Source organism: Pagrus major, chromosome 7, assembly GCF_040436345.1.
Source record: "Pagrus major chromosome 7, Pma_NU_1.0".
Taxonomy (NCBI): Eukaryota; Metazoa; Chordata; class Actinopteri; order Spariformes; family Sparidae; genus Pagrus; species Pagrus major.
This window is the reverse complement of record NC_133221.1, coordinates 11,694,501-11,717,670: the sequence shown is the minus strand read 5'-3', so window position 1 is coordinate 11,717,670 and position 23,170 is coordinate 11,694,501.

Sequence of the window (23,170 nt, the reverse complement as noted above, 5' to 3'; positions counted from 1 at the left end):
AATGATCAAGAGTATTATTTATGGTGAGAGAAAGAAATTGGACCTTGGTTGCAAATCCTTTCTAGTTGTTAAATATGATTGTCCAAAAGGCATATACAGTTTGAGCAAAAAGAACATGGTGATGGAGAAAATAACCAGAAAATGTGAAAATTAAAAACCAGATATAGAAAGTGAGACAGTCTCACACAATCATGTTCTCTACCTAAATAAAGAGTCTCTAATTCTCTGGAGTAATTAAAAAGGATAGATTGAACTTAGCTAACCTTGCTGTTGATTTCTTCATAATGAGGAAATGAGAGGAGGGTTTAAGAGGAATGAACAGAATATTAAGAGTGTCCGCCCCATTTAATCAGAATGTGGAATGGTTTGAGCAACACAGTGCCCTGCACAATGTATCTAACATCAGAACAGCTTTTACCAAAGGGAGAGGAGAGAGATGTTGACTTTCCCAGTGAGCAGGAGTGGGGAGCATGTCAAAAACCTTCACTAAATTCTGCTGATGACAGTCTACAGCACAATTACTTGTGGTGGCTACCAGGCAGAATGCAAACAGAAGATCCCTCTCCCTCAAGCACAGCCACTCACTGTCTTCTTCCCTCATTCCTTTTCAGAAAAGATGACACTGCCAAACAAACACCTTTAAATAATGAAAATGTGCTCTCAGGGTCAAACGCCTCTTTAGCTCAACCTGTTTCCTGCCAAACAGTCAATACAGCGTTAAAGTGGAGAGGGCGAGCAGGGGGGGGATATGGAAAAATCTTTCTCCTCACTCCTGAGGTTTTTAATGCAATCGTCCCTGCAGTGAAATGGCCGAGCTGTGCTGTAGCCTTGCAGCCTTATAATTCATCTTGCATCCATGATCTTTATTGTATGCTTTGGCTCCCACCTGCACCAGTCTCCCCTCCCCCTGCCTTCTTTTCCTGTGCCTGCCTGATCCTTTCACAAGTGTTTTTCTCTCTGCCTTAACTGCATAAATGCTTACACAGAGGAGTGACAACTTCGGGGGATGGTGACTTTAACTGTAACATTCTCACATTTTTCTGTCCTTCTCTCATACGTGACACAATTGCAAATGCACTACTTGCATTTTTCATGTGTTTTTGTGTGTATCTGCGTGTGTGTGTGATTCTCTTTGTATACATTGCCTGGCCCTGTGGGGAATAAGGATGATCAGTCTCTGGAGAAAATTCATATCTTCACACGTTCACATGCTGAGCTCCCCGTGGGCTCTGCAGCCGTCTCAGCAGATCATCTGCGGACAGTTAAGACATCTCGTAAAGTAAAAAGATGGAGAGTTTCCTTATTGAGCTGTGTTTGTTCCCTTGCTGGTTTTAGTGTTATCCCTACTGATTTTCTTTATTCCCCTATGAATTGTCCTGCGCAAACACTGTATTAAATCCGAAGTGTATTAGTGTGTTGATCACCAAGATGCCCTTCCAGTGGACACAACGTGGTGAAATGCTCTCTAGGGTGTCCTTCCAGTGGAAAAAACATGATAAAGTGTTCTCTAGGGAACCTTTCCAGTGAAAAAAACATGATAAAGTGACATCTATGGTGCGCTTCCAGTGGACAAAATGTGGTGAAATGCTCTCTAGGGTGCCCTTCCAATTGACAAATCATGATAAAATGCCCTCTAGGGTGCCTTTCCAGTGGACAAAACATGATAAAGTGTCCTCTAGGAGGCCCTTCCAGTGGACAAAACATGATAAAGTGCCCTCTAAGGAACCTTTCCAGTGGACAAAACATGATAAAGTGTCCTCTAGGGAACCTTTCCAGTGGACAAAACATGATAAAGTGCCCTCTAGGGAACCTTTCCAGTGGACAAAACATGATAAAGTGCCCTCTAGGGAACTTTTCCAGTGGACAAAACACGATAACATGCCCTATAGGGTGCCCTTCCAGTGGACAAAAATGATAAAGTGAGCTCTAGGGGGCCATTCCTGCCCCTGCCACTCAAACATCCTGAGTTTGCCACTGGTGTTGATACATAATATTTATATAAAATTGTAGGTATTTTTGAAAGTGGAATAAGGTAGAAAAAAAATCTCAGTCACCAGAAGATGCATGCTTGACAAAGACAGGTTATGTGCCTTTACTCAAAAATAGCATAACAGCTTTTGAAACGTGTACCACATCTTCAAGTCAGCTCAGCGAAAGAGTCAAATGAATGTTAGGTAGAGTTCAAGATTCAGCTGTATTTTCCTTAGCTTGCATTAGCAGTCAACACACAAGGCCATGCAGAGTCCAGATTATCATGCAGAAGCACCCGGGAGTCTGCCACCCACACTCTATTAAAACATCAACCCCAGGGTGTTGGATGCAGCAGGAAACACAGGAAACAAGAAGTGCACTTCCCACTGGCCGTGGCTCACCACGTGGGCTCAAACATGCAGCCGTTAAGGTTACTGAGAAGTGAGGCAGGGGTCTTTGTACCTGGTTTCTCTGCAAACTGCTTGTACTAAATCTAAAAAGAATTGCTTCTTTGTAGGCACTATCAAGTAATCTGACGCCCTCTGAGCAGACTTCTGATGACTTGTTATTTTATGCACTTTTTATTTTATGTCAGTCTTTTTCTTGTCCTGCTGGAAACATAAATAGTTTCTTTGAACGTCCCATTAATGTTTCCTAAAATTGTTGTTGTACAGCTCCTGTCTGGTTGCGGGAGGACATGAAGCCAAACTCGCAGACACACAAAATTGGATATTAAAGCGCACAGAAAAACACACAAACAATCACGCACAACCTTGGTGGTGCATGCGTGCAAGTGTGTTTTCCAGTGCGTATAAATAATGTGACAAGAAAGTACATGACAGCACTCTGATGTCCTGAGGTGGAAACTGGTGTGATTTAATTTCAAACAGCATTAAAATATATTACAAAAATGATTATTTCTTCCAGACTTTTTTTCTGGCAGCACTTCAGAATGACTAAATGAGAACGTTTGGTCTTTTTTTTCTCCAGTCTTTTGACAAACAACTTTTTCCTCAGTACACCTTTGTTTATATTTTTTTTCCTTTTTAGAGACAGATGAAGACAACTTTGGAAACCTGCATTAATGACAGTAACCTCTTCATTAGATCTTTTATTTTCTGTAAAAAATGATGATTAAATTATTTTTGGAGCCGCTCTCGCAGCAGCAAATCTATACGTCTGGGTTAGCAGTGCAAGCATTTTCTGTTACTTAATTATTTCTGTGGTTGGTGTACTGTTGGAGGGTATCACTGTGCACCTCCTCCACCAGTCCCTTGGCCACACTGGGAGAATGTGGGTGCATAATACAAGTAAAATGTCACCATGATAAATCTAACCTTTCCGGGGAGCCCTTAGTGGCTGCGTACCTGTGTACTTGCATTAATAACCAGATCTATCAAAGGGGAGTTTTCAGTTGCATTAGTGTTTGGGGAGTAATTGCTGTCAGCGGGTTCGGTCATAAATCCTGACACCTCAATCATAGGAGCTCCATAAATCACACTTAAAAAGTTCACATCTGATGTACACTTTCTCGCCGTGGCTGCTAACTGAAAACTGCTGGAGGAGAGAACTTAGCGAACACTGTGTTGCTCATTTTTCATACTCTTCTAAGCTCACTTCCAGGTATCACTTCTCTTGTGGGTGAGAACAAAGTTTAATGAAATTAAGTAAGCGGTCCGTTCTTTTCTTCCAGATTTCTCCTAATGGGCTCGGCCAGATAATCAAATTCCACCTTGGATGTCAACTTTTATACCTGTAAGCAACTCCTCCCCCTATCAAATCTAATTTCTCTTCCTATTCATAACTGTAGCTGTGAACTGGCCATTTACCTTGAGGGTAGAGGGCCAACAAGTCACATTACTTGAACGATTTAATGAGACAAGACCGGAAAATGTATTAAATGAGCGAAAATATGGAGATATGTGGAGGGTCCTTTTCTCTCTGGTGAAGTGGGTTTAACAGACGGTCCTTCATACAACAAGGTGTGATGAAATGAAGTGAGGTCCATCAAAACCCATTGAGAAAATCAGTCGCTTTACGTGTAGGGACTATTTTGATATTGTTGTTGCATGTTGTGACAATATCTGCTGTTGATGAAGCTACACCCATCGGCCCTCAATCCAAGTACCTCGAAATGTTATCACTGCCCTTACTATGAGCAGCAGCCTGATAGTGGTGTGGGAGGAAAGGCAATGTTGTTGCACAAATAAAATACAGATTGCAGAGGGGCCATTTTGAGAAAACCTCACTTGAGTGCGCTGCCCAGGTATATCAATGGCCGCTAAAGTAGAGGTGGTAATAATTGATTGATTAACTTGTGGACAGCCTCCCCTCATTCTACCCCTCCCATCTACTGACATGTTGGTTTGGATTGTTTTTGATTAACAGCAGGCCTCCTCCACATGTGGCTCACATGCTGTTGTGAAAACAGAAGGGCGGGTGGAAAAATCAGCAGAGCAGACACACACAGGGAACAACACGTATCACGCAAAAACTGTTTAATAGACCCGATGGCGTTTGGCCTCACCTGTAAGTAAAAACAACATGCTATCTTCTTCGGTCAAGTTACCGATAACAAACATTCTACATCCGGTTACATTTTCAAAATCAAAGAACTTGGTCACGAACCCTGGGGGGTCGCTTGGGTGAAAGTGCAAAAAAAAAACAAAAAACGGCAACACCTCACCTCAGTCTTTTGCAGATTTGAGGGTCTTTGAATTCCATCGTCCATTGTTCCTGCCAATTGTCACCCCGTGCTGGTACTGCACCTTCATACATACGTGTCCTAATTCATGCCTAGGCGAGCCAAACCATCACCAAAGCACGCTTACCTCTAGTGGATTGTCTATTACACACAGTGGGGGAAGGGGGAGTAAAAGTAGTTTGTGAGTAAACACTGAAAAAGGGTGTAGAATTAAGTTTTAAATGGTGAAATAAGAAATAACCTGCAACAAATGTCATAATGTATTCTTTCAAATAGTTTTCACCACAGGAAACACTGGTTTAAGCTGAATTTTGTCAGCCTCAGCTGGCTCAGCTGTGACATGAAAAATAATGTTACATTAGTTAGACTCCAAGTATCACCAAATCTTTACAATTTGTCCTCTGGGGACCATGACAGTAAAGTGTTGGGTGGATGGACAGAAGCTCCACAGCTATTGCTCGTTCATCCGTTTATCATCCAGTAACAACAGCACTCCCGCTCATAATTATTTCAAACATGCATTACCTGCTTGTCTCCTGCATCCAGTGTTCTGTACGTACAAGCGTAGCTGTTGTAGCTGATTAACATCGAGTGCGGACCAGACAAGCGTCTCCGTTCCTCCAGATGTGTTATTCTTCCTTCATTGTTAGACCTCAGAGGAGAAAAGATGGATGGAGACTGTCCGCCTGCAGGTAATCTGATTATGGGACCATTAATAAAACATCATTCATTAAGAGCCTGTATCAATCTGCTGTCAACATCAAGTGGTTCACTCATCAAAGTGTGACAGAGAGAGAAAGGTGGGGAGACAGAGACAACGACAGGAGAGTGGTTTATGGCACAGAGTTGCTGCATGCGTGCAAAATCACATTTTCTATTGATCATGTTTGTCTTGACGTGCCTGTGCACTCTGGGGAGACACTTAAAAATGTAAATAATTGATTTTGGCTCTATTTTTTGACTGGGTAATGACCCTGTATGTTAATTAAGTCAACCCCATTTCAATATTTTATTTTCATGTTTTGTAAATATATCTTCTTTATGCATTGTTACTTCCCACCTCTCTATCTACCCTTATCCTTCCATCTCTTTTCTCCAGCCTTCTTATGAATGCTGCTCCTGCGGCAGAGTGACAATAGCCGCCCAGCCTCTGGATCCCACAGGGCCTTCATTATGACTGACTGTATTATGTAAAGCACTTAAAATGCCTAATTATGCTCTCTGCCTGGCTCTATTTTAGTTCCTAAGTGTTGCAGTCGTCTGACTGATGGTCCTCAGGGACTTTTCACTCTGTGTTTGAAATATTTTTCTCATATCCTCTCTTCACTTAACAGTGTATCTTCAGACACAAACACCTTCCATCAGAACTGGAGACAGTATGGTGTCAGTGAAAGCACCGGGCACAGACTCCGGAGGTGGAAATACTGCGCCTGTGGACATGGAGTTGATGATCATTTTACTGGGAATTTTCATATGTAAATTGCAATAGGGAAACTTTTAAGTCATGAACTACATGATTGCAAAACTCATTTGAAATTCCTAAAAATGTAAAGTATATTGGAAAATGTATTTCAATTTCTCCATCTTAAAATAAAATGATCCCTCAGTGGGCAGATAATTCAAAGCAAGTGCTTACATAATTAAAACATAGCCCGGGGTTAGAAAAATAATTTACATTTCAGGGAAATCGAAGCTGTTGTGAAGCGGTTTTCATTGTGATTCATGGTTGGTGACAACATAATGGAATCTGAACAGAGACGGTTATACTGTGTGTATGGCATTTCCTCTGTAGAGAGAAATTTAATTGAATCTACCCCTGCATTTCCACTGATTGCACAGTAGCCCATTTTCAACCTGAACTATTTCTATTCTACTCAACTTGCACACTGCACTGGGCTTTGAGCGTGTGTGTGTGTGGGTGGATCAATGTGGGTGTGTACAAATGATGGAGAGAAAGTAGTAAAGAGTCAGTGTGGTTTTGTGCGTTGGCATTGTAGGTGGAATTCTAGCCGTGTGTGATGGATTTGTGTCTGATTGTCTCAGAAAATTACCATAAACAGAACAGAACAAATCCCTAATTGTTTTGGCTCTATATTTACAGGAGAACTGCCTGCAGCGTATTGCAGTCTCTTCTTAAACTCTACAGATTGCCTCTGATGCTTCTCTCTGCAGAAAGCCAGGTCATATCCAGGTCAACGCCAGGTCAGAGCAGAAAAGACAGCAATACATCATCTTCTGTATAAAGCTGAGGGATTGCCTCACAGGTGACTGGGCGCAAAGATGATTTGACCATTCGCTGAGCCTCTGGCCATCTTGTCTGTTCAGCGCTCATCCAAATAAGGCCTCCTATGAGTGAAATTCTCTGCTGGGCCCTTGTCCGCTACAGCAGCCAGAGCAGATGGCTGACTATTGACATGCAAGGAAGCCTATCTAATGCAGGCGCTGTAGTGCAGCGTTACCGGCGTCAGGGGAAAAGGGTTGATGGAGTTTAAAGTGAATTAGCTTTATGTTTCGTTATCGTTTATTGCAGCCCCCTGAGTCAACCCTCAGGGTGTTCTGGTGAAAGTAGAGGTGCATATTTCACAACTTTTTGCGACTAGCTATTATCTTGACGATTTTCATTCTATCAAACCCCATTTTATACCGTTTAAGGTCAGCAATTTTTCCACAATAGTCATTCAAATTGCACTGACATTCTGTAATTACCTCCTTTTGTAGTAGTTTCCATCATTACTGGCAGTGTCCACCTGTCTTTTACAGGGTTTGCTTGCTTTCACATGCACAAGAGACTCACAGTTACAGTGTTGCTATTTTTGTTACTGTTGAAGATATAACAAGGTGATAAATCAGTGATTGGATATGACATGATAACATCCACTAATACAGAGATAAAATAGAAATAATTGCTCTAGGATTGATAAGAATCCATTTCTCAGCTCAAATCTCTAACATTTAAAAACACAAACAAACAACCGAACAACCTTGAAGCATTCTCCTGAACAACTGAAGTGGATGGAGAAAAAAATATATATATAAAACAACCTAAAAAACTAATAATTGCTCCATTCAGCTTGTCTGGCATAATCCAAATTGATTTGAAAAGATGTTATTTACACCCTCCCTGCAAGGTCAAGCTCGTGCAGACACTAACATGGTGCGTGCTAACAAGCTGTATGGAGTCATTTTATGTTTTTGTCAAATAAATCTTTCAAAAATCTCCTTCAATAATGCTGTCTGGCTGTGAAGCTCCAGACATGTTTTTCTGAACTACGGATCTTCACTGACTTTCTCTTGGCATTGGGTTATTAATGACAAAATGTTCATTTTATCCTTTAATAGCCACATTAAGATAAATACAAAATCAGCCTACTGTGTAATATAACTAAATTATAGGGCAGATATCTCAACAGGACCTCCAAAAACTTGCCCACGCATTTATCTTCAATAGGCTTGACTAACAAGGTCTTTTCAAAAAGCCGATCAGGCAGCTCCAGCTGATTCAGAACACTGAGTCCTCAGGAGGCTTGGTCACATCACTCCATATCCACATTGTTGCGCCGGCTACTTCTTTGTCAAAATATGTATTTTAAAATACTACTCTTTTTACACTGTATTAAGCACCAAATGGTTTGGGATCAGAATACATTTCTAATGTGTTGCTCCAGACTTCTCAGATCATGCTTACTGTCCCCAGAGTCCAAACTTAACATGGAGAAGCAGCATTCTGTTTTTATTCACCAGATGTCGGGAACAAACTCTCAAAAAAAGCTCTTTTTGAAAAAGACTTATTTGTGTCTTTTTATAAAGCCTTGTCCTTCTTTTATATCTTTCTATAAAGCCTTTTACGCTGTATGTAAAGTACTTTATATGACCTCATTGCTGAATAATGCCATACAAAAATCTACCAGAGCTGCCTTCGAGGTGTCATTGACAGAGGCTGCCCTGTTCACTGATAGCTAGTTTAGAGATAAAATGAACTGTAAACTAACGAAAAATGTATGCACAACTATTCTGATAATTGTTTGATTGTTTATGCCACATAATACAAACAAGGCATTCTCTGGCCTCAGCTGCTCAAATGTGTAAATATGCTGTTCTTTGTCATACAACTGAATATATATTGTAATATCTTTGGGTTTTGGACCATTTTTCAGATAAAACAAGGACTCTGAAGACAATCCTTTGTGGTCTGGTAAATGATAATGAGCATTTTTTCCCTTTTTTTGATAAGTTAAAGACAAAACAATTAATCTGTTAATTGGGAAAACAACCAGAAAGTTAATCAGTAATGAAAATAATCTTTAGTTGCAGCCTAAAGCAAAAACAAAACAACCTTCTGCTGCTTCATAATAATAATAAAAAAAAATCTACCCACACACCTCTCTACACATTTTTGATTAAAACGCTAAATAAAGTATTTTCAAATTATGGGCATATCATGTAATAGCCATATAATCGATGTGAGTTCTCTTTTGCTCTTTAATTTAATGACGAATGAACCCAATGCATACCTGTGCTTATTATGCATAACTGATAATGCATAATTTATATTTACATTACAATGCCATGGTCATGAGGATTTGAAGATCTTATTATTTTACAGCCTGAAAAAGGTGTAAAAAAAAAGCAAGAAAAAAACATTCTGTATGCAAACATGAACTGGATGCTGAAATTAAATTCATGACTCCTTCTCTACAGACTCAGATACACTCACTAAATGAACCTCTCTCGTATTTTTTTCGGATATTAGATAATGGTAGAAGCGATCAGGCTGGAGAATAACGCGCACACCGGCTCACTGTTGGAGAAAATCAGCTGGTTGGTTCACTCTTTTTCTGCTGAAAGCCTTTCTGTCCATCTTACCTCGGCGAGGCTTATCAGGTAATTAACGTCATGAATGGAGGTTTAATGACCCTCACATCAACCTTGTTTAAAGGAAGTAGAATTAAAGATGGTATCTGGACATGTAATAATGCAGGAGGAGCCGGGGTAGCAGGGATGGAAAGCCCGAGCATCAATGTCATCGTTCTGCTGATCGGGCGCCGAGAGTCCTGCTTGTGCATTATGAGAAACCCTTAAGGCCAAGAAAAGCTTACTGACTCCTACTGACTTGTATATCTGGTCTCTACAGAAGACGTAGAAGAGTTCACGCTCGGTAATTGGGCTGTGACCTGGCCTGAACGGGCCTGAGTTACAGTTTGTGTGGAGGAGGGAGTGGTGCAGAGCAAAATCCCAGATTAGGAAACTACAAACAACATTTAAATAAATGAATAAAATATAAAATTAGTAAACACTGAACCACATCTCGCTGAATGTTGTTTTCAGCCAGTGATGACTTGCATGTAAAGCGCTTCCAAACCCTCATTTGATACAAATAGGCCTAAAACAGTGGTGATAGCAGTCAATAGTAAGACGTTTTTTAATGCTTACATCTTAGTGTCTATTTGGACATACCTGTACAGGCGGGGGAAACATCTCAGCTGCTGTGACACGATTAGTGCGACCTGTAATAGCAGGTAGCAGTTGACTGATATTATCCAGAACAGATAGTATCTAGCACTCATTGCTGAAACATGAAAAGAAAGTCAAAAATCCCTGGCCGGTGCTGCAGAGAGGTGGGCAAAAAAGGGGATTTATTTAAGCAGTCTGTAGACGATAATGAGGGCAGTGGCAAAGAAGCAGAAACATCAAAGAGGAATGAGTAGGAAGCAGGTGCTTTATCATGCTAACATGCTATGTCCTGTGAACTTGCTAAATTAACAAACTAAAGAACAAAATGTTTTTGTTAACTTTGGATTTTCATTCCTAGAATACTGCCGCAGGTTAAATTTCTCTAAAGTCTTACATTTTAAATGGGTAAAACAAACAAGTTGATTTGATCATTTTCTTCTAGACTACTCATCAGTTCTGTTTAGCATTACAGCCTATCAGATATTTTATATTTGACTGCCACAATTCTATCAAAATCAGGCTGTTAGGTCACTGTTTTGCTTTCTGTTCACATAAACAGGAGGTTGTAAAATTGGTTTCATCATCTTATAATTTAGCCAAACACAAACAATTTTGTGGTTTTTTTTTATTATTATTAACGATTGGTTTATCGACAAACATGTTGTGTCAATTCAAATTTAGTATAAAACTGGGGCTGCTGACAAGAAATTCCCGGCTGCTTTCCTGAGCTGGTGCACCCCTATACCTTTATAGCATTTGGAGACAGGGTGAGAAGTAGCTGAGTGCCCTCATACAGATTGGACTTTATTGAGGTCCATCTGCCTGTAATAATAATAACTGACACCCGAATGATCAAAAGTAGAATTTACTTTATAAATAAATTAATTGATTGTTGTTTATTGTTTTGGTATTTTTTGGAACCTTTTTTGTTGTTTTATTAATCCTTTTAAGATTGACCTACTTACTTTTTATGGTGAATGAGAGGAGTCAATTCACTTAGTTGCTGTTGTTTCCATTTGGTTAGTATTGTATTTCTTCATCTTTTGATACTGTGCAATCTTGCTATTTTCGCAGTGACCCTTGTAAGACTAGCAAACACTTAGTGGAAGATAATGGGGTTAATAAAAGAATAAAGAACTGGGTGCTGGCATTAGTCATGAGCAATCAAATCATGTTTTCTTTCCCTTTAAGAGCTGTGCACTCTGTACAAGCAGGCTAAAGCTATTTCATGATATAAAAAAACAGACTGGAGTGGATTCACTGTAAAAGCTTCTCTCCAGAGGAAACTACAGTAATACACTTGTGCTGAAGAGGCGCAGATGAATAGTTTCTTACATTTAAGGTAGGTAGGAGATGAAGCATCAAGCTGTGGGCCTCAGATGACAGAGTCAAGGCCCTCTACAAAAATATAGAGAGATGACCAATCACAGAGCTTTCTGATATGTTTTTTACCTATTAACTCAAGCGAGGCCCTGACAGATGGCACACAGAGATACTTTTCTTTCTTTTTCTTTCTGCTTGATATTTCCAACAATTTGCAGCCGTGTTCGGAAGAGCCTGTCCTCATCAGAAAACCCTGTCGGTCGAAAATGAAAGTAGATCATTTGTAGTAATGATTATTGCTGGAAGGGAGGAAGTAGGAAGAAGTAGTATAAAGAGTGCATAGAGAGAAGGTCAGCGACAGATAACAGTTATACAAGCACTCTCATTCAGGAGACCGCTGTTCATGTCCAGAGGGAAACCAGAAGTGAATGGAGAGTTATTTGATGGTGCAGTTACGTCACGTACAGAATCTTACAGAAGTTACTTACGCAACGTAGGTACATTGGGAACAGAGGTTTAAGAAGTAGTGATTTTATGCCAACCCACAATGTTTTCCTACACCTAACCACGTAGTTTTAGTACCTCCACCTAAACAAACTGACATACGACAAAGGTCCGGGAGGTGTGTTACAGTTACGTTGCAACGGTTATGTTGTTTTGGGAACAGTGGTATATGGAGTTTTTGGAGACACTGATAATCGACATATTCAGTTATTTAGGTACTCAAAATCTGGACGACTATGCTTGTCATTACGTCATTACTTTCACAGTAGCCAATGAGAGAGATATCCGAGAGCAGCTTACAGTGTTGCCAAGCAACCATAAACAACCTCAGTCCTTAGGACTAAAGTTAGCTAACACACCAGTTCTCGCTGAAGCATAGACAGCATGTTGATTGCGTATCTCCAACCATTCTCTCATCTGGAAAGCATTAACGTAACTACAGCTAGTTGTTGTGCCAGTCTCCATTTGTTTACATTTGCCTACCCGTGAGATGGCGTGAGATAGATGACGTGAGGTGCTGCATTGCTCCCTCTGGCACGATAATCCTGTAGTGTGTGATGCGCAATTATCAGAGTCTTGTTGCGTGTCTCCTTATGTGCGTAACAGCACTCCTGTAGTGTAAGCCCGGCCATGGAGGGCTTTCAAAGAGTCAAACTTAGAGCCTACCAACTTATTTGCACTTATCTCTTTTTGTGTCATTTTGCCTACTGACACTTATTCGCATAGTGAGTGATGTTAAAATCTACAGTATATTACTTTATTTGAAAGGATTTAAAGAACCTCAAAGCAAGGTTGGACAGCTTGTCCTCCACATACAGTTGATAAGTTGAGTCTGTGTATATAGAGCACTGGACATGTAAGACAATTTTGTTAATACGCAAGTATCATAACATAAAATAGATGTTATCTGTACAACCTCCAGAGGAGTTAATGACATCAGAAATTGACACTGACACAGGCTATATGAGGTCTAGAAACCTCTCGGCTACATGAACCAAAATTTACCTCTAAAAGACAGAGAAATGTGATGGGGTGTAAAGACCACTGTTAACACCCTTCCCAGTCACTTTAGGTTTTTACTCCTTAATTATATGCCACAACTGTATGAATTACAGTGCAGTGATAAAATCAGGCTTTTGCTCTCATCCACACACAGACAGGTAATTTCTCCTAATGGCACCATTACGTATGGTGCAGAATGTGTGTGTGTGTGTGTGTGTTTTTAATTGAAGTGGATGTTATAGTAAAAGCAACAGGGAGTTAAAGATCAGGATAAGGGAACATAAAATTGCAATTAGATATAATGATGTTAAGTCTTCAGTAGCCAGACGCAAACATGATGTTAGCTCTTTCAGATTTATGGTTGCAGAAGTAATGGAGCTGCCAGCCAAGGAAGCAGACAAGATGTGATTCCCCAAAGGGACAGAAGCATAGATGGGAATTTATGTTGAACAATTAAACCTCAAATCGAAAAGAGAATGAAAATTGTAATTTGTCTTACTGCCATTAGAAACTTTGACATAGGTAGACCGTCTTCTCTGTTTTGCCTTGTGCATTGCAAAACCAGAAGCAGTTAATATAGTTAATCATTGGTCACTGTTGTTGATTTAAAACACCTGTCAGATTATGTTTGTGAAACTTACATCTGCCATGTGGTTAGCTTCCATTTGCCAAACAGCCACTGTACCACAAGTTTTTTATACATCTTGATGTCAAAACAGCCTCTCAAAGTAGCATATATCATCGCTGTGCCTGGCAGGGGGCAGTGCCAGAAATGTTGGTCTCCCTAACAACTCAACAACAGCTCTGACACTTTAACTAGCTGTAATCCCAGGCGTGTTACAGGCCCTCTGTCAAGCTCTGGGCCCCCTGAATCATTCAGGGTTTTTCACCCCAAACTGTGCCCCTGGCAGCCTCCCATCGGCAAACGCATTAGTGCGAATCCCCTTATTCTTGACACCAAAATTGCACTGCACTGGCTACTAAATTGTTATTGTTACTGAAGCATTCCTTATGGTGCCTGTCCACCCCAGTTCATGATAGGTCGCCCCAAATTCCAAGCTTGCACAGGTGGGAAAAACACCTGTGTGCTGCTAAAAACAACACTTGGATGGTCCACAGGCTCACCATTCACCCCTGAAAAAGAAAATAGAGCCCTCAGTGTCATATTTTTTCTTGTCAGTGGATCTGCTCAAGGCATTACAACTTGATGCAGTCATAGCTTTGAGCTGTGGTTACTGAGCCTTTCTGCTCTAATAGAAAATGTCTCTTTGTTCAATGTTTACTCTTTGAATTCTCAAACTGGCATCCAAACAACCACCATGGGGGTCCGTCACTGGTCTTAACCACAACATTAAATAAAGTCATTTTTTTCAAAACTTTTTACCCCCTAGTGTGGTATTGTGTTACAATTTAAGCAAAAGGACCCAATTCCGAGACACAGCGCAGGTTGAAAAACAGAGAGCAAACTTTAAGGAGATAAAGCGAAAATCCAAAGAACAAAATGCAGGCAATAAAAAGGCAATGATTGAAGAGCAAAACTAAACCAAGTACGATGACACAAGGGACAGAAGCAACAAATGTAGGTGAGACTGGTAACAGAAGTGAAAACACATAAACACAGACTTAAAAACACGAGGGATTGACTAATGAGGGACAGGTGACACTTATAAAGGCAATCAAATAAGTCAGGAAAACACACAAAGACAGATAAAATCTAGAAAATAAAACAGGAAATAACTGAACTGAACGAAGGACCATGACAGTATAAGGCCGCGATCACACATACACGAATGCAGGTGAATGGAAATGGCCTGATGGTGCTGAATGTGGCAGTGCAGGATGTGAGGGGTCAACCACACCCAGTCTTTGCTATTGGTTGTGGTTGCAGCTTCGCCAGTCAAAGTTCACCAACGTCTTTCTTTCTTTCTTTCTTTCTTTCTTTCTTTCTTTCTTTCTTTCTTTCTTTCTTTCTTTCTTTCTTTCTTTCTTTCTTTCTTTCTTTCTTTCTTTCTTTCTGCCCTTTAGCGGTAATGGAATGGAAGTGAACAGGAGGCAAATGTTGATTTTGCATATGTGTGACCGCAAACTTATTTTTGATGCCGCAGATCCAAAGACAAGCGAATCGTTTTTGGAACTACCAGTAACACAGGACATATGCATTTGTTTCCATCGAGAAACAATTAATACCACTTTGGAACTGTAACTACAGCTGGTTGGAATTGGAGGGGATAGTAGAAAACATTAGATGGAAAAATGTGACTTTATTCATTCATTTAGTCTGTAATGGAGACATGAAAGCAGATAGCATTGAACCGTAAATCGAACCTTCTGTTTTTCACTAATACATGCACATATAAGGCAAATAGAAGAGGTGTGTGTTCACAAGTATCTTGCTACCTTCTGCTTGAATTCATATGTGATGCTAACTGCATCACTATCCAAGAAAACAAGTGACTCCAACTTGATTATCCAACAGTTTAGCCTCTTCCTTCGCTGATTCATCACAATTAGCCGTGATTGACAAATCAGGGTTGCACTGGGCCTACTGTGGACAGTACATATGTCTCACAGTCGGATATCACATCTGCCCACTTACCCAAAAATTAAAGCTGATTTTATGAGCTGCTGTTTGGCTCATGAGTCCCAATGGGAATTTAGTGGGATGTTGACGATGAATTTCTGGGAAAAAAAACAAAAAAAACATGCTGACAGTTGCAGTAAAGCCTCACACCGCAAATCCTTACCACCAACCTGTTCATCAGCTTTTCTGTATGCTTGTCAGCCATGTAGGTGCACACACACGCACATACAGACGCAAACACACATGATGCAGCCGTTCAAGGGTTGTGATATTGACCGTGCCCTGATAAATTTGACATTTTGACAGCTATCGCTTCCTTCTGCAATTTTTCACGCCGACCGAAAGGCTGAATGTTTCTACCTGTTCTCAACCCCCCGCTGTCTGCTTTATCTCCTTTGCATTACTCAGAGGTAATTTACAATGCCTGTGGTGTGATGGTTCCTCAGTATCCGTCCCCACTGATCATCAAACAAGCCTCCAGCCGTGGCCTCTGACCGCTGCCTATACTGCCTCCCTATCATCCTCCTCGCAGCAAGCACAAAACAGAGAGAAAGTGAGGTTGTATATATAGAAAGAGAGAGAGAGAGCGATCAAAAGGAACAGAGGGAGAGAGTTATCGTTCGATTGAACGACGTTTCTTTTCTCCACTAGCACAGGGGAGATTTCATTGAAAGGCTGTTGCAGTCTATCGATCGGCCCTCAGGGATGGATACTGTGAAGCCAAGGATGGATAGTGAGTGAGAGAGAGAGAGAGAGAGAGAGAAAAGGTGGAGGGATTCATGCAGCAAGAGAAACACAGAGGCAGAATAGCATTCAGTTGTGTTACAGGAGAATAAGAGTGAAAGAAAGAACACTGAGCAACAAAAGGAGAGAGACATAGCACACACAAAATGTAGAGCCTGCTGATGTTCTTTGTGCAGAGTTTTTCCTCTGCTGGTCAACCGTTTCAATAGCCATGAGCTGTGCTCGTAGATCCTCAGTCTGTGAGGGAGGAAAGAAACACTGAGTAAACAGAGGCAGAGTGGTCAGCTAATGCTGTTTACAACCTGAAGAGTAGTTCTCAAAGAAAAGAAAAGAAAAAGTAGTGGAGAAAAGCCATTGTGGTTTAATCCACAAAATAATCTATTGGGTTTTTTGTGTTCAATGCAATAGGCTGGGTATATTTATGAGCAACTTGTGAAAATGTCATTTGTTGTGCTGCTTGAGAACAGTTATAAAAATATAGTTTAAAAAGGAAAAATATATCAGTGGATCACTCACTGGGAAGAAGTTCATTCTTTTGCAGGTCAAAAGTTCAAATTTTCATGAATAGCAACCCGTCTTGACACACAGAAAACGAGAGAGTCCAAATGAAAGCTATCGTAGGTTTTCAGCTGTGTTGCAATAATCACCTTCAATTAACCCTCTCTGTTGAAGCATTAACTGCTCTGAAATTAGGAATGGCTTGCAGACAGTTATGAGACAGGAATTGATGGTAAAAATCATTTTTTTAATGGTGTGTTAACTTATTGTCCCAGGAGCAAGTGAGCCACTGTAACTGGCTTGCAATGGACAGTTAGAAAGCTCGCTATCTCAAACAACATTTTGTAAAATCCTGCGGGTAATTACAGTACAGAGGGAAAAAAAGGAGGCTCGCAGAGCTAATGTGACAGAATAGTGCTAACCAACGACCAGGTCTTCATTACCTGTTTATTACCACAGAGATTACGATTTAGGTTTGGTTTGGTTGTCTGTTTTTCAGCCAGAATCCTGAAAAATCATCGGCCAAATTTTCATCAAACTTGAAAGAGTGTAGCATGGCAGCAGTATCCAGAGACACTAGTGTTCTGGCTGAACCCCTCAAGGTCTCAACAAGTGTTTGGATGTGTCTGATTACACTCCGTGTGGTGATATGGACCGAAGCCAATCGTTATCGTTGGGGTGCGGTCTGCGAACATCTGACAGTCAGGTGGTGCTGGGAAGAACGTGTGGATGTACTGCTCTCTAACTCCTTCTTGGTGACAATCCTGGATGCTATGAATAGGGCCCATTTTTTAGCACTGAATCCCACCCTGTTAGTGGCAATAGTTTCAGTGAAAAAGGTGAAAAATTTTGAAGCTTTGTCTTTGCATCAGTCTTGCCTACATTCTCCCTTGATAATAAGAGTGACATGTGCCCAAACCCAGCATTTCAACATTAGTTTATTGTAGCCGAGTTCAAGTCTACTGTCATTGATCTTTCTGCCTTTTGCTCTCCTTCTTTTCAGTCAGAGGAGGATGAGAGTTATGGGTCCCAGACAGCAGATAAAGCCCTGTCTATGGAGCGCTTGTCAAACTGGATAGCGGAGGCTATCACCTTGGCTTACTCCTTCACAGGATAGGTACCCCTGAGAACACACTCTGCTAGAAGTGTAGAAGTGTGGCTACAACTACTACCTAAGTGACCTGGGCACTGTTACAAAGCGTCACAGTGGAGGATGTGTGTGTTGCTGCCTCTTCGGCCACCACACATACCATTGTGAGGTTTTATAGCCTTGATATGACAGAGTGTTCAATAGCTCATCCACATCTGAGCGCTGCCAGACGTTACTTTCTCTGATTTGCTATGGTATGGGTATTGCAAATGAGTATTTTTCATTATTAGGGGTCTGGCCATGTCAAGTCTGTCCATTCAGTGATTGGTGTTTGTGAGGAGAGATGCAATGCTTTTAGGAGTATACATATATTAGTAGTACGAAATTGAGTTCGAAATGAAGCAAAAAGTTTGTGTTGTGCTACAACCCTTGTTTTACGAATGAGAATGAGAGTTCGTACAATCCGCTCTCACTGACACCAGTTACGGGTCTGAACTCCAGGTACTACAGGAAGTTATACAGTCTGTGTGATAGTGTATAGTACTGTATACTGCTTTTCAGGTGCAGTGACGCAGGCCAGAGGATCCAACGACTGGAGACAGCAAAAGACGTTAGTATGAACTTTCATTCTCATTCATAAAACTGTTTTTTCATAACAAGCTGCCATGTTCACGATGTTCTTTTAGTCTAAGCAATTGATTTTTTTGCATGGGTAATTAACATTATACAAAAGTACTTTCTGGTTTTGATGGATGTATGTAAGTATGTGTAATATTTCCAATTTAGAAGTACATAAAAATGCACAACTGAGATGATGGGGCATCAGCTAGGCACAACAATACCGACAAAAGAGGCTCATTGGTTCAATCAGATTCTAGGAACAGGGTTCAGATACTTTTTAAGCCATGTCAGTATTAGATTTTTTGTTTAGTCAAAGAAAACCGTCACCTTTTATTATATTTATACTATAGTCTGCTCTATCACTATTAGGGAAAGTGAATGAATTGTTTATATTTCACAAGGCATACCACGGCCAAGTAGTTTGCTCCCAATTATTGCTGTGTCAACTCTAACTTTTTCCTGTCAAGTCAATTTAGGAAAATTCATGTCATCAATATTTGATTAAAACTCAAAATGGAGTAAAAATGGGGTCACATTGTTATCTCCGTGGCAATTTGTGCTGCATGACATACAGTGACTGTTGTCTTCTACTCTCTCTGATGGCAAGCTGCGAAACTAACTTGCTTTTTATTTTTTCCTTTTTATCTTGCCTCCATAGGTCCTTGAACATGAAACTCCTGCACCGCTTAAATTACATCTCAACATGCATCTTGACGTGTTGAAATTGGGGAGAAATGGGTGGAAAAAAAGTTCAGACATATAAGTTAATAAGTTTGCTGCCCTTGGCTTGAACTCGAATTATCTCAACACACTTGAAAGGTAGGCTTATGTGAGATTATGTATGAGACACATCTTTATGTATCTTGCCATATGGGTGTGTACAGACATGCATACATTAGAGTGTGCTTTAAGGAGGTAAGAGGATCCAATCTGTTCCTTGGAAAATCAGTCTGTACAATCTTTGTGATTCCTAATCTACCTATCAGAGCAGAATAATCATATGTTAGACACAGTACTTTGAGCCAAAAAGTTCTGCTATTCTCTGAAATTGTCAGCGAGTCATCTTAGAGTCTTCAGTTGAGTTACAAACACAGTCAGAGGGGCCACAAGACACAAAGGCAGTCACAAAGACTCATGCCTGTTAAAGACTAAAGGACAGAACCACAGGTCCCCTGAGTCCCAACCCTGTCCTCCTTACAGTATACCTAATGAGTCCAACCACTCCTCCGGCTCCATGAACACAGCAGTAGAGCCTTGGATCCATCCAGGGTGAGTGCGTGCACCACAGGACCACATCCGTCCTCCAGGGTCAGATCCAGTTCTGATGGATGACTCCTCAGGGACGAGAGATAGCTGAGCTGCTCCTCGTCTCCTTTTGTCTTTGTGGTTCATACATCTGCAGGTAAAAACACACACATACACACAGAAAGGGTACGTACAGTTGAGCTGTGACCTTGTCCATGACCACACACTTAAATGGCCATGTTTCTGATGAGCGGTTTCCCATGGGGGAGGAAGGAAGGAAAAAGGGGGGTAGATGTGATGATGAAATACACTGATTGTCCCCTGATAGATTGGGGACAAGGCCCCTAATCGCTCTTGATGTCATGTGGATGACCTCCCAGGATACAGAGCACAGATTCATCACCTGCAGCTCTCCTATCATTCAGCACCAAGCGAATCACTGGTCATGATATACTGCGCAGGTGTACCATAAATACCACCTTTCACCTGATGAAATCCTCCATCAACCACTATTCTTAGGTTTCTGTAACCTGGAGCTCTGCCGATGCAGTGACCCCGTTGTTATGAATACAGAACTGCTTCTGCTTACTTTTACTATATGTGATTCATCAGAGCAGTTGCTTGCTAACAATACACTGCAATTTTGAAGAACATGGGGATGGAGAAATCTGACTTTGCAAGGGATGAAGAAGTAAACAAAAAGATTAGATCTGACTAGATGTGTGTTTGTCCAGAAAAGAGGGAAGGGAGGAGTCATGAGTGCAAGGAGGAAGAGTGCTATCTCTTCTCTGTGGAGTCATTTATCAGAGCTGAATCTGGCCCTGGAGGAGAGATGTGATCCCATGGTGCAACCACAAACACAGAATGGATCCAACTTTGTATCCAGACATATTTTTTATCCTCAAAATTACCTGCCCGAACTGCACTCTTCCATTTAGAAATCCATCAACCACAATGCAGGACAATGTTTGTAATGATTGTACAGCTCCAGTTTCATATGAAAAACTTGAGAACAAATTTTTGTGGTTTTGTATTCTGCTGCCACTCTCGCTTTTTAAAAGTGACATTTTTTCACTTTAATTTTGAAGAAAAAATCACCATGGTGCAATCCTGCCTTTTCCACAATAGCTGCTCAGGTCATGCTGCTCTTTTCTTTTGCCGCCTTTTATGGTGAGACCAAGATGTTCTCTAAAAAGTAAATTGTGACACTCACTCAGAAAGGTGAGACACACAAGTGAGATGCTATGAACAAAAAATGCATTGATGTATCTGTATTGCCTGCATGTGAAGGATAGCTTAGCTGTTAATAGACCGCCAGAAGCTTGTTTTCAGACTTTTCATCAATTTCCATCAGCCAGATTCTGTAATGCATGCAGTTGATTCCTTATATAAAGATTTCTAGCCCTTTGAAAATGTTGAGAAACTTATATTTCATAGATAACAAAGTGGATTAACAGAGTTTGGGTGGTAAACCCTCCATTACATCCTTTGTTGTTGTGTTTATGCCCCAGTGATCCCATTCCTTCAGAGCTCATCTGTATGCAGCCCGCCGGTGTTGTGCATGGCCAGCTCTGTACTCAGTGTATCTATTGCAATGCTCTGTGTAGCGTGACTGTTGCCTGTGTATCATCTATCAGGGGATAGCATAACCTCACTTTAAAATCATATTCCACTGAATCAGAATTCAATTCCAGATTCCTCCAAGAAAATATCATAATAATACATCTCCCCTGGATTCCACTTGGGCCACTGTCATAGTGCTTCCTGACTCATTGCCTGCACTGTAATTTCTCAATAACATCTTTGGCAGAGACACGATGAAACATTCAGTGAATGAATTTCATTGGCTATGGGGGAGAAAAAACCTTGGGAAGGTGTGATTTTAGATGCATGAAATCCAAAGGTGCTTACATACATTCAAGTTGTTATGAATATGAAACACCTCGACTATGTTATTGTATTATTCATACATCAGAGAGATGCCACTGCGCGATGGAAGAAGCAAGCTCTAAAATGAGAGCAATGCAGTGTTACTTTTTCTCCCTATGTGTTGCGTGCTTTTCGATCGTACGGCAGTGCCAGTCTTCATCTTCGACGTACTTAAATGTTGAATAGAGGTAATGAGATTGGAGCTGAATAACAATGATGGAATTCCGTAATGGATTACTGCACTGCACACAATGCCGTGGTTTCACAGTTTCCCTGATTAGCGGTACAAATTTAACACTTGTTAGGCTTTCTGTAAACAGCGCTGAGGGAGATTATTTGTCAGGCGTGTAGGATTCTATCAAGAGAGTCAGTCTGTGTGATGCATACGACTTTCACAATACTCTTCACTGTCACAACTGCTGATCATAGTCTTTGCCACAGCACACAGCACACAAATACTGATTAAATAACGAATGCTTTCGCAAAATGTATGTTGAGACAGAAAAAGAGTGTGTGTGCCAAACATTCAAACCTTTCCAAATCAAGCTATAATATAGTTAGTGTTGTAATGAGTCCCTATCTCCTACAAATTACCTTATAAAACATACAATTAAATTAAATTGTTATGTTTTAAAATGTGTTTTAAAGGAAATTAAATACTGCCTGGGTTATATTCACTGGCAATGTTTTTCATAGCTCAACAAATGCAACTTCTTTGTAGGTGTAAACATCACACCATGCATAAGTTGAAGGGAAGTTGACAAGATGGGCGCTAAAAGCAGACCTCTGACACTGGAGACCAGGATTCAGGTCCTGGGTCCTCTGTGGGATAAGGTTTTGGCTACTGAAGCACTTTACTCAGGATACTCAGACGCAGGCAAGTAACGGAATAGAAATCGAGCTTTAATGTAACCAAAGCTGTAGTCCAAAATGCAAAATCCAAAGCAAAAAGCAGTCATGGAAACAAAAGTAATCCACAAGCAAATTAAAACAAAGATCAAACTAGAAAAACAGGAGGACAGGGAGATGCAGGGGACGCAGGAACAAAACCGATGAAGCAATGAAGAGTGAGGGGAAAACACAGGCTTAAATACACAGGGAGTGATTAATTAATGAGACACAGGTGCACACAGAAAGAGGGTGGGAAAACCGATGAGGGGAGGAAGTGGAAAGTGATACATGACACATGAAGACATAAACTACAAAATAAAACAGGACATGACGAACAAAAAAACCCAAACCATGACAGTGTGACTATTTAGTGCTGTCTTTTACTTAAAAGTAAACTGTTTCTTAAAATTAAGAAACAGTTTGAGAATATTTTGGTGGTTTTCTTACAGACAGTTCAATACAACTGAACATAGCCTACAATCTGTATACTATGTCTCGTAAATATAAGGCTACAGCAGCAGCCGGTTAGCCTAGCGTAACATAAAAAAGTCTGCCTGGAAACCGGAACAGTAAGTCACATGCACATTGTGTTACACATTTTTCAGAGGTGGACAGA